The 12573-nt window shown below is 50.4% G+C and overlaps 8 pseudogenes; all 8 read right to left on the bottom strand.

Moving 5' to 3' along the window:
• Positions 1-143: 143 nt before the first annotated feature.
• Positions 144-263, bottom strand: LOC130352773 (5S ribosomal RNA; annotated as a pseudogene).
• A 1472-nt stretch (positions 264-1735) lies between these two features.
• LOC130327171 (5S ribosomal RNA) lies at positions 1736-1855 on the bottom strand (annotated as a pseudogene).
• An 869-nt stretch (positions 1856-2724) lies between these two features.
• On the bottom strand, positions 2725-2844 carry LOC130337069 (5S ribosomal RNA; annotated as a pseudogene).
• Positions 2845-5734: 2890 nt separating this feature from the next.
• Positions 5735-5854, bottom strand: LOC130321820 (5S ribosomal RNA; annotated as a pseudogene).
• A 1458-nt stretch (positions 5855-7312) lies between these two features.
• LOC130335467 (5S ribosomal RNA) lies at positions 7313-7432 on the bottom strand (annotated as a pseudogene).
• A 2472-nt stretch (positions 7433-9904) lies between these two features.
• LOC130313215 (5S ribosomal RNA) lies at positions 9905-10024 on the bottom strand (annotated as a pseudogene).
• Positions 10025-10106: 82 nt separating this feature from the next.
• Positions 10107-10226, bottom strand: LOC130331640 (5S ribosomal RNA; annotated as a pseudogene).
• Positions 10227-11104: 878 nt separating this feature from the next.
• Positions 11105-11224, bottom strand: LOC130343585 (5S ribosomal RNA; annotated as a pseudogene).
• Between the last annotated feature and the right edge of the window lie 1349 nt (positions 11225-12573).

Raw genomic sequence — 12573 nt, 5'->3', positions numbered from 1 at the left:
GCCGGGCAGCAGTCTGCGATCTGACAAGAACAAGCACATTCAGCTTAGGATAGCCGTAGACGGCTTCACACCCTGTATACTGTGGATTTAAGCATCAATAAATCCTTTTCGGAATCGGAGCGGAAGGCGGCTACAGAGCAAAATGTCAACAACACCTGGGATTCCCAGCCAGTCTCCCATGCTGGTACTTACCGGGCCCTAAGCTGGGTAGCAGTCTGCGTTCTGACGAGAGCAGGCGCGTTCAGCTTAGGATGGCCGTTGACAGCTTCACGCCCTTTATACTGTGCATTTAAGCATCAATAAATCGTTTTCCGAATCGGAGCGGAAGGCGGCAACAGATTAAAATGTCAACTGCACCTGGGATTCCCAGCCAGTCTCCCATGCTGGTACTTACCAGGCCCTAAGCTGGGTAGCAGTCTGCGATCTGACGAGAGCAGGCACGTTCAGCTTAGGATGGCCGTTGACAGCTTCACACTTTGTATACTGTGGATTTAAGCATCAATAAATATTTTTATTAATCGGAGAGGAAGGCGGCAACAGAGCAAAATGTCAATGGCACCTTGGATTGCCAGCCAGTCTCCCACGCCGGTATCTGCCGGGCAGCAGTCTGCGATCTGAGGAGAGCAGACACGTTCAGCTTAGGATGGCCGTTGACAGCTTCACACCCTGTATATTGTGGATTTAAGCATCAATAAATCCTTTTCCGAATCGGAGCGGAAGGCGGCAACAGATTAAAATGTCAACTGCACCCGGGATTCCAGCCAGTCTACCATGCTGGTACTTACCAGGCCCTAAGCTGGGTATCAGTCTGCGATCTGACAAGAGCAGGCGCGTTGAGCTTAGGATGGCCGTTGACAGCTTCACACCCTGTATACTGTGCATTTAAGCATCAATAAATCCTTTTCGGAATCGGAACGGAAGGCGGCAACAGAGCAAAATGTCAACGGCAGCCGGGATTCCCAGCCAGTGTCCCATGCCGGTACTTAACGGGCCCTAAGATCTGTACCAGTCTGCGATCTGACGAGAGCAGGCGCGTTAAGCTTAGGATGGCCGTCGACAGCTTCACACCTTGTACACTGTGGATTTAAGCATCAATAAATTATTTTCGGAATCGGAGCGGAAGGCAGCAATAGAGCAAAATGTCAACGGCAACCGGGATTCCCAGCCAGTCTCCCATGACAGAACTTACCGGGCCCTAAGCTAGGTAGCAGTCTGCGATCTGACGAAAGCAGGCGCGTTCAGCTTAGGATGGCCATTGACAGCTTCATGATTTTTATACTGTGCATTTAAGCATCAATAAATCCTTTTCGGAATCGGAACGGAAGGCGGCAACAGAGCAAAATGTCAACTGCACCCGGGATTCCCAGCCAGTCTCCCATGCCGGTACTTACTGGGCCCTAAGCTGGGTTGCAGTCTGCGATCTGACGAGAGCAGGCGCGTTCAGCTTAGGATGGCCGTTGACATCTTCACGCCTTGTATATTGTGAATTTAAGCATCAATAAATATTTTTATTAATCGGAGAGGAAGGCGGCAACAGAGCAAAATGTCAATGGCACCTTGGATTGCCAGCCAGTCTCCCATGCCGGTAACTGCAGGGCAGTAGTCTGCGATCTGAGGAGAGCAGGCACGTTCAGGCTTAGGATGGCCGTTGACAGCTTCACACCCTGTGTATTGTGGATTTAAGCATCAATAAATCCTTTTCCGAATCGGAGCGGAAGGCGGCAACAGATTAAAATGTCAACTGCACCTGGGATTCCCAGCCAGTCTCCCATGCTGGTACTTACCAGGCCCTAAGCTGGGTAGCAGTCTGCGATCTGACGAGAGCAGGCGCATTCAGCTTAGGATGGCCGTTGACAGCTTCACACTTTGTATACTGTGGATTTAAGCATCAATAAATAATTTTCGGAATCGGAGCAGAAACAGAGCAAAATGGCAACGACACCTGGGATTCCCAGCCAGTCTCCCATGCTGGTACTTACCGAGCCCTAAGCTGGGTAGCAGTCTGACGTGAGCAGGCGCGTTCAGCTTAGGATGGCCGTTGACAGCTTCTTGCCCTTTATACTGTGCATTTAGGCATCAATAAATCCTTTTCGGAATTGGAACGGAAGGCGGCAACAGAGCAAAATGTCAACGGCAGCCGGGATTCCCAGCCAGTGTCCCATGCCGGTACTTACCGGGCCCTAAGATCTGTACCAGTCTGCGATCTGACGAGAGCAGGCGCGTTAAGCTTAGGATGGCCGTCGACAGCTTCACACCTTGTATACTGTGGATTTAAGCATCAATAAATTCTTTTCGGAATCGGAGCGGAAGGCAGCAATAGAGCAAAATATCAACGGCACCCGGGATTCCCAGCCAGTCTCCCATGCTGGTACTTACCGGGCCCAAAGCTGGGTAGCAGTCTGCGATCTGACGAGAGCAGGCCTGTTCAGCTTAGGATGGCCGTTGTAAGCTTCACATTTTGTATACTGTGGATTTAAGCATCAATAAATAATTTTCGGAATCGGAGCAGAAACAGAGCAAAATGTCAACTGCTCCCGGGATTCCCAGCCAGCCTCCCATGCCGGTAATTACCAGGCCCGAAGCTGGGTAGCAGTCTGCGATCTGACAAGAACAAGCGCATTCAGCTTAGGATGTCCGTAGACATTTTCACACCCTGTATACTGTGGATTTAAGCATCAATAAATCCTTTTCGGAATCGGAGCGAAAGGCGGCAACAGAGCAAGCTGTCAACGACACCTGGGATTCCCAGCCAGTCTCCCATGCTGGTACTTACCGGGCCCTAAGCTGGGTAGCAGTCTGCGATCTGACGAGAGCAGGCGAGTTCAGCTTAGGATGGCCGTTGACAGCTTCTTGCCCTTTATACTGTGCATTTAAGCATCAATAAAACCTTTTCGGAATCGGAACGGAACGGAAGGCGGCAACAGAGCAAAATGTCCACGGCAGCCGGGATTCCCAGCCAGTGTCCCATGCCGGTACTTACCGGGCCCTAAGATCTGTACCAGTCTGCGATCTGACGAGAGCAGGCGCGTTAAGCTTAGGATGGCCGTCGACAGCTTCACACCTTGTATACTGTGGATTTAAGCATCAATAAATATTTTTTTTAATCGGAGAGTAAGGCGGCAACAGATCAAAATGTCAATAGCACCTTGGATTGCCAGCCAGTCTCCCATGCCCGTACTTGCCGGGCAGCAGTCTGCGATCTGACAAGAACAGGCGCATTCAGCTTAGGATAGGCGTAGACGGCTTCACACCCTGTATATTGTGGATTTAAGCATCAATAAATCCTTTTTGGAATCGGAGCAAAATGTCTACAGAGCTACAGAGCAAAATGTCAACAACACCTGAGATTCCCAGCCAGTCTCCCATGCTGGTACTTACCGGGCCCTAAGCTGGGTAGCAGTCTGCGATCTGACGAGAGCAGGCGCGTTCAGCTTAGGATGGCCATTAACAGCTTCATGCCCTTTATACTGTGCATTTAAGCATCAATAAATCCTTTTCCGAATCGGAGCGGAAGGCGGCAACAGATTAAAATGTCAACTGCACCCGGGATTCCCAGCCAGTCTCCCATGCTGGTACTTACCAGGCCCTAAGCTGGGTAGCAGTCTGTGATCTGACAAGAGCAGGCGCGTTCAGCTTAGGATGGCCGTTGACAGCTTCACACTTTGTATACTGTGCATTTAAGCATCAATAAATCCTTTTCGGAATCGGAACAGAAGGCGGCAACAGAGCAAAATTTCAGCGGCAGCCGGGATTCCCAGCCAGTGTCCCATGCCGGTACTTACCGGCCCTAAGATCTGTACCAGTCTGCGATCTGACGAGAGCAGGCGCGTTAAGTTTAGGATGGCCGTCGACAGCTTCACACCTTGTATACTGTGGATTTAAGCATCAATAAATTCTTTTCGGAATCGGAGCGGAAGGCGGCAACAGATTAAAATGTCAACTGCACCCGGGATTCCCAGCCAGTCTCCCATGCTGGTACTTACCAGGCCCTAAGCTGGATAGCAGTCTGTGATCTGACGAGAGCAGGTGCGTTCAGCTTAGGATGGCCATTGACAGCTCCACACTTTGTATACTGTGGATTTAAGCATCAATAAATAATTTTCGGAATCGGAGCAGAAACAGAGCAAAATGTCAACTGCACCCGGGATTCCCAGCCAGTCTCCCATGCTGGTACTTATCAGGCCCGAAGCAGGGTAGCAGTCCGCGATCTGACGAGAACAGGCACATTCAGCTTAGGATGGCCGTAGACAACTTCACACCCTGTATACTGTGGATTTAAGCATCAATAAATCCTTTTCGGAATCGGAGCGTAAGGCGGCAACAGAGCAAAATGTCAACGACACCTGGGATTCCCAGCCAGTCTCCCATGCTGGTACTTACCGAGCCCTAAGGTGGGTAGCAGTCTGCGATCTGACGAGAGCATGCGCGTTCAGCTTAGGATGGCCGTTGACAGCTTCACTCTCTTTATACTGTGCATTTAAGCATCAATAAATCCTTTTCCGAATCGGAGCGTAAGGCGGCAACAAATTAAAATGTCAACTGCACCCGGGATTCCCAGCCAGTCTCCCATGCTGGTACTTACCAGGCCCTAAGCTGGGTAGCAGTCTGCGATATGACGGGAGCAGGCGCGTTCAGCTTAGGATGGCCGTTGACAGCTTCACGCCTTGTATATTGTGGATTTAAGCATCAATAAATATTTTTATTAATCGGAGAGGAATGCGGCAACAGAGCAAAATGTCAACGACACCTGGGATTCCCAGCCAGTCTCCCATGCTGGTACTTTCCGGGCCCTAAGCTGGGTAGCAGTCTGCGATCTGACGAGAGCAGGCGCGTTAAGCTTAGGATGGCCATTGTCAGCTTCTCGCCCTTTATACTGTGCATTTAGGCATCAATAAATCCTTTTCGGATTTGGAATGGAAGGCGGCAACAGAGCAAAATGTCAACGGCAGCCGGGATTCCCAGCCAGTGACCCATGCCTGTACTGACCGGGTCCTAAGATCTGTACCAGTCTGCGATCTGACAAGAGCAGGCGCGTTAAGCTTAGGATGGCCGTCGACAGCTTCACACCTTGTATACTGTGGATTTAAGCATCAATAAATTCTTTTCGGAATCGGAGCGGAAGGCAGCAATAGAGCAAAATGTCAACGGCAACCGGGATTCCCAGCCAGTCTCCCATGCCAGTACTTACCGGGCCCTAAGCTAGATAGCAGTCTGCGATCTGACGAAAGCAGGCGCGTTCAGCTTAGGATGGCCATTGACAGCTTCATGATTTTTATACTGTGCATTTAAGCATCAATAAATCCTTTTCGGAATCGGAACGGAAGGCGGCAACAGAGCAAAATGTCAACTGCACCCGGAATTCCCAGCCAGTCTCCCATGCCGGTACTTACTGGGCCCTAAGCTGGGTTGCAGTCTGCGATCTGACGAGAGCAGGCGCGTTCAGCTTAGGATGGCCGTTGACATCTTCACGCCTTGTATATTGTGAATTTAAGCATCAATAAATATTTTTATTAATCGGAGAGGAAGGCGGCAACAGAGCAAAATGTCAATGGCACCTTGGATTGCCAGCCAGTCTCCCATGCCGGTAACTGCCGGGCAGTAGTCTGCAAACTGAGGAGAGCAGGCACGTTCAGGCTTAGGATGGCCGTTGACAGCTTCACACCCTGTGTATTGTGGATTTAAGCATCAATAAATCCTTTTCAGAATCGGAACGGAAGGCGGCAACAGATTAAAATGTCAACTGCACCTGGGATTCCCAGCCAGTCTCCCATGCTGGTACTTACCAGGCCCTAAGCTGGGTAGCAGTCTGCGATCTGATGAGAGCAGGCGCGTTCAGCTTAGGATGGCCGTTGACAGCTTCACATTTTGTATACTGTGCATTTAAGCATCAATAAATCCTTTTCGGAATCGAAACGGAAGGCGGCAACAGAGCAAAATGTCAACGGCAGCCGGGATTCCCTGCCAGTCTCCCATGCTGGTACTTAACGGGCCCTAAGCTGGGTAGCAGTCTGCGATCTGACGAGAGCAGGCGCGTTCAGCTTAGGATGGCCATTGACAGCTTCACACTTTGTATACTGTGGATTTAAGCATCAATAAATAATTTTCGGAATCGGAGCAGAAACATAGCAGAATGTCAACGGCAGCCGGGATTCCAGCCAGTCTCCCATGCTGGTACTTACCAGGCCCGAAGCTGGGTAGCAGTCTGCGATCTTACGAGAACAGGCGCATTCAGCTTAGGAAGGCCGTAGACATCTTCACACCCTGTATACTGTGGATTTAAGCATCAATAAATCCTTTTCGGAATCGGAGCGGAAGGCGGCAACAGAGCAAAATGTCAACTGCACCCGGGATTCCCAGCCAGTCTCCCATGATGGTACTTACTGGGCCCTAAGCTTGGTAGCAGTCTGCGATCTGACGAGAGCAGGCACGTTTAGCTTAGGATGGCCGTTGACATCTTCACGCCTTGTATATTGTGGATTTAAGCATCAATAAATATTTTTAATAATCGGAGAGGAAGGCGGCAACAGAGCAAAATGTCAATGGCACCTTGGATTGCCAGCCAGTCTCCCATGCCGGTATCTGTCGGGCAGCAGTCTGCGATCTGAGGAGAGCAGACACGTTCAGCTTAGGATGGCCGTTGACAGCTTCACACTTTGTAAACTGAGGATTTAAGCATCAATAAATAATTTTCGGAATCGGAGAAGAATGTTAACTGCACTCGAGATTCCCAGGCAGTCTCCCATGCTGGTACTTACCAGGCCCGAAGCTGGGTAGCAGTCTGCGATCTGACGAGAACAGGCGCATTCAGCTTAGGATGGCCGTAGACATCTTCACACCCTGAATACTGTGGATTTAAGCATCAATAAATCCTTTTCGGAATCGGAGCGTAAGGCGGCAACAGAGCAAAATGTCAACGACACCCGAGAATCCCAGCCAGTCTCCCATGCTGGTAGTTACCGGGCCCCAAGCTGGGTAGCAGTCTGCGATCTGACGAGAGCAGGCGCGTTCAGCTTAGGATGGCCGTTGACAGCTTCTCGCCCTTTATACTGTGCATTTAAGCATCAATAAATCCTTTTCGGAATCGGAACGGAAGGCGGCAACAGAGCAAAATGTCAACGGCAGCCGGGATTCCCAGCCAGTGTCCCATGCCGGTACTTACCGGGCCCTAAGATCTGTAACAGTCTGCGATCTGACGAGAGCAGGCGCGTTAAGCTTAGAATGGCCGTCGACAGCTTCACACCTTGTATACTGTGGATTTAAGCATCAATAAATTATTTTTGGAATCGGAGCAGAAGGCAGCAATAGAGCAAAATGTCAACGGCACCCGGGATTCCCAGCCAGTCTCCCATGCCAGTACTTACCGGGCCCTAAGCTGGGTAGCAGTCTGCGATCTGACAAGAGCAGGCGCGTTCAGCTTAGGATGGCCGTTGACATCTTCAAGCCTTGTATACTGTGGATTTAAGCATCAATAAATATTTTTTTTAATCGGAGAGGAAGGCGGCAACAGAGCAAAATGTCAATAGCACCTTGGATTGCCAGCCAGTCTCCCCTGCCCGTACTTGCCGGGCAGCAGTCTGCGATCTGACAAGAACAGGCGCATTCAGCTTAGGATAGCCGTAGACGGCTTCACACCCTGTATATTGTGGATTTAAGCATCAATAAATCCTTTTCGGAATCGAAGCAAAATGTCTACAGAGCTACAGAGCAAAATGTCAACAACACCTGAGATTCCCAGCCAGTCTCCCATGCTGGTACTTACCGGGCCCTAAGCTGGGTAGCAGTCTGCGATCTGACGAGAGCAGGCACGTTCAGCTTAGGATGGCCGTTAACAGCTTCACGCCCTTTATACTGTGCATTTAAGCATCAATAAATCCTTTTCCGAATCGGAGCGGATGGCGGCAACAGATTGAAATGTCAACTGCACCCGGGATTCCCAGCCAGTCTCCCATGCTGGTACTTACCAGGCCCTAAGCTGGGTAGCAGTCTGCGATCTGATGAGAGCAGGCGCGTTCAGCTTATGATGGCCGTTGACAGCTTCACACCTTGTATACTGTGGATTTAAGCATCAATAAATTATTTTCGGAATCGGAGCGGAAGGCAGCAATAGAGCAAAATGTCAACTGCACCCGGGATTCCCAGCCAGTCTCCCATGCCGGTACTTACTGGGCCCTAAGCTGGGTAGCAGTCTGCGATCTGACGAGAGCAGGCGCGTTCAGCTTAGGATGGCCATTGACAGCTTCATGCTTTTTATACTGTGCATTTAAGCATCAATAAATCCTTTTCGGAATCGGAACGGAAGGCGACAACAGAGCATAATGTCAACTGCACCCGGGATTCCCAGCCAGTCTCCCATGCCGGTACTTACTGGGCCCTAAGCTGGGTAGCAGTCTGCGATCTGACGAGAGCAGGCGCGTTCAGCTTAGGATGTCTGTTGACATCTTCACACCTTGTATATTGTGGATTTAAGCATCAATAAATATTTTTTTAATCGGAGAGGAAGGCGGCAACAGAACAAAATGTCAATGGCACCTTGGATTGCCAGCCAGTCTCCCATGCCAGTAACTGCCGGGCAGCAGTCTGCGATCTGAGGAGAGCAGGCACGTTCAGGCTTAGGATGGCCGTTGACAGCTTCACACCCTGTATATTGTGGATTTAAGCATCAATAAATCCTTTTCCGAATCGGAGGGGAAGGCGGCAACAGATTAAAATGTCAACTGCACCCGGGATTCCCAGCCAGTCTCCCATGCTGGTACTTACCAGGCTCTAAGCTGGGTAGCAGTCTGCGATCTGACAAGAACAGGCGCATTCAGCTTAGGATAGCCGTAGACGGCTTCACACCCTGTATATTGTGGATTTAAGCATCAATAAATTCTTTTCGGAATCGGAGCAAAATGTCTACAGAGCTACAGAGCTACAGAGCAAAATGTCAACAACACCTGAGATTCCCAGCCAGTCTCCATTGCTGGTACTTACCGGGCCCTAAGCTGGGTAGCAGTCTGCGATCTGACGAGAGCAGGCGCGTTCAGCTTAGGATGGCCGTTGACAGCTTCACACTTTGTATACTGTGCATTTAAGCATCAATAAATCCTTTTCGGAATCGGAACGGAAGGCGGCAACAGAGCAAAATGTCAACTGCACCCGGGATTCCCAGCCAGTCTCCCATGCCGGTACTTACTGGGCCCTAAGCTGGGTAGCAGTCTGCGATCTGACGAGAGCAGGCGCGTTCAGCTTAGGATGGCCGTTGACATCTTTACGCCTTGTATATTGTGGATTTAAGCATCAATAAATATTTTTTTAATCGGAGAGGAAGGCGGCAACAGAGCAAAATGTCAATGGCACCTTGGATTGCCAGCCAGTCTCCCATGCCAGTAACTGCCGGGCAGCAGTCTGCGATCTGAGGAGAGCAGGCACGTTCAGGCTTAGGATGGCCGTTGACAGCTTCACACCCTGTATATTGTGGATTTAAGCATCAATAAATCCTTTTCCGAATCGGAGGGGAAGGCGGCAACAGATTAAAATGTCAACTGCACCCGGGATTCCCAGCCAGTCTCCCATGCTGGTACTTACCAGGCTCCAAGCTGGGTAGCAGTCTGCGATCTGACGAGAGCAGGCGCGTTCAGCTTAGGATGGCCGTTGACAGCTTCACACTTTGTATACTGTGGATTTAAGCATCAATAAATAATTTTCGGAATCGGAGCAGAATGTCAACTGCACCCGGGATTCCCAGCCAGTCTCCCATGCTGGTACTTACCAGGCCCGAAGCTGGGTAGCAGTCTGCGATCTGACGAGAACAGGCGCATTCAGCTTAGGATGGCCGTAGACATCTTCACACCCTGTATACTGTGGATTTAAGCATCAATAAATCTTTTTCGGAATAGCAGCGTAAGGCGGAAACAGAGCAAAATGTCAACGACACCTGGGATTCCCAGCCAGTCTCCCATGCTGGTACTTACCGGGCCCTAAGCTGGGTAGCAGTCTGCGATCTGACGAGAGCAGGCGCGTTCAGCTTAGGATGGCCGTTGACAGCTTCACGCCCTTTATACTGTGCATTTAAGCATCAATAAATCCTTTTCCGAATCGGAGCGGAAGGCGGCAACAGATTAAAATGTCAAATGCACCCGGGATTCCCAGCCGGTCTCCCATGCTGGTACTTACCAGGCCCTAAGCTGGGTAGCAGTCTGCGATCTGACGAGAGCAGGCGCGTTCAGCTTAGGATGGCCTTTGACAGCTTCATGCCCTTTATACTGTGCATTTAAGCATCAATAAATCCTTTTCGGAATCGGAACGTAAGGCGGCAACAGAGCAAAATGTCAACAGCAGACGGGATTCCCAGCCAGTGTCCCATGCCGGTACTTACCGGGCCCTAAGATCTGTACCAGTCTGCGATCTGACGAGAGCAGGCGCGTTAAGCTTAGGATGGCCATCGACAGCTTCACACCTTGTATACTGTGAATTTAAGCATCAATAAATTATTTTCGGAATCGGAGCGGAGGGCAGCAATAGAGCAAAGTGTCAACGGCACCTGGGATTCCCAGCCAGTCTCCCATGCCAGTACTTACCGGGCCGTAAACTGGGTAGCAGTTTGCAATCTGACGAGAGCAGGCACGTTCAGCTTAGGATGGCCATTGACAGCTTCATGCTTTTTATACTGTGCATTTAAGCATCAATAAAGCCTTTTCGGAATCGGAGAGGAAGGCGGCAACAGAGCAAAATGTCAATAGTTCCTTGGATTGCCAGCCAGTCTCCCATGCCTGTACTTTCCTGGCAGCAGTCTGCGATCTGACAAGAACAGGCACATTCAGCTTAGGATAGCCGTAGACGGCTTCACACCCTGTATACTGTGGATTTAAGCATCAATAAATCCTTTTCGGAATCGAAGCGGAAGGCGGCTACAGAGCAAAATGTCAACAACACCTGGGATTCCCAGCCAGTCTCCCATGCTGGTACTTACCGGGCCCTAAGCTGGGTAGCAGTCTGCGATCTGACGAGAGCAGTTGCGTTCAGCTTAGGATGGCCGTTGATAGCTTCTCGCCCTTTATACTGTGGATTTAAGCATCAATAAATTCTTTTCGGAATCGGAGCGGAAGGCAGAAATAGAGCAAAATGTCGACGGCACCCGGGATTCCCAGCCAGTCTCCCATGCCAGTACTTACCGGGCCCTAAGCTGAGTAGCAGTCTGCGATCTGACGAGAGCAGGCGCGTTCAGCTTAGGATGGCCATTGACAGCTTCATGCTTTTTATACCGTGCATTTAAGCATCAATAAATCCTTTTCGGAATCGGAGAGGAAGGCGGCAACAGAGCAAAATGTCAATAGCACCTTGGATTGCCAGCCAGTCTCCCATGCCCGTACTTGCCGGGCAGCAGTCTGCAATCTGACAAGAACAGGCACATTCAGCTTAGGATAGCCGTAGACAGCTTCACACCCTGTATACTGTGGATTTAAGCATCAATAAATCCTTTTCGGAATCGGAGCGGAAGGCGGCTACAGAGCAAAATGTCAACAACACCTGGGATTCCCAGCCAGTCTCCCATGCTGGTACTTACCAAGCCCTAAGCTGGGTAGCAGTCTGCAATCTGACGAGAGCAGGCGAGTTCAGCTTAGGATAGCCGTTGACATCTTCACGCCTTGTATATTGTGGATTTAAGCATCAATAAATATTTTTATTAATCGGAGAGGAAGGCGGCAACAGAGCAAAATGTCAATGGCACCTTGGATTGCCAGCCAGTCTCCCATGCCGGTAACTGCCGGGCAGCAGTCTGCGATCTGAGGAGAGCAGGCACGTTTAGGCTTAGGATGGCCGTTGACAGCTTCACACCCTGTATATTGTGGATTTAAGCATCAATAAATCCTTTTCCGAATCGGAGCGGAAGGTGGCAACAGATTAAAATGTCAACTGCACCCGGGATTCCCAGCCAGTCTCCCATGCTGGTACTTACCGGGCCCTAAGCTGGGTTGCAGTCTGCGATCTGACGAGAGCAGGCGCGTTCAGCTTAGGATGGCCGTTGACAGCTTCACACTTTGTATACTGTGGATTTAAGCATCAATAAATAATTTTCGGAATCGGAGCAAAATGTCAACGGCAGCCGGGATTCCCAGCCAGTCTCCCATGCTGGTACTTACCAGGCCCGAAGCTGGGTAGCAGTCTGCGATCTGACGAGAACAGGCGCATTCAGCTTAGGATGGCCATAGACATCTTCACACCCTGTATACTGTGGATTTAAGCATCAATAAATCCTTTTCGGAATCGGAGCGGAAGGCCGCAACAGAACAGAATGTCAACGACACCTGGGATTCCCAGCCAGTGTCTCATGCCGGTACTTACCGGGCCCTAAGATCTGTACCAGTCTGCGATCTGACGAGAGCAGGCGCGTTAAGCTTAGGATGGCCGTCGACAGCTTCACACCTTGTATACTGTGGATTTAAGCATCAATAAATTATTTTCGGAATCGGAGCGGAAGGCAGCAATAGAGCAAAATGTCAATGGCACCCGGGATTCCCAGCCAGTCTCCCATGCCAGTACTTACCGGGCCCTAAGCTGGGTAGCAGTCTGCGATCTGACGAGAGCGGCGCG

Source organism: Hyla sarda, chromosome 1 (genome assembly GCF_029499605.1).
Source record: "Hyla sarda isolate aHylSar1 chromosome 1, aHylSar1.hap1, whole genome shotgun sequence".
In the NCBI taxonomy this organism is placed as follows: domain Eukaryota; kingdom Metazoa; phylum Chordata; class Amphibia; order Anura; family Hylidae; genus Hyla; species Hyla sarda.
Note: the sequence above shows the minus strand (reverse complement) of the source record. Positions and strands in the feature narration are given on the sequence as shown.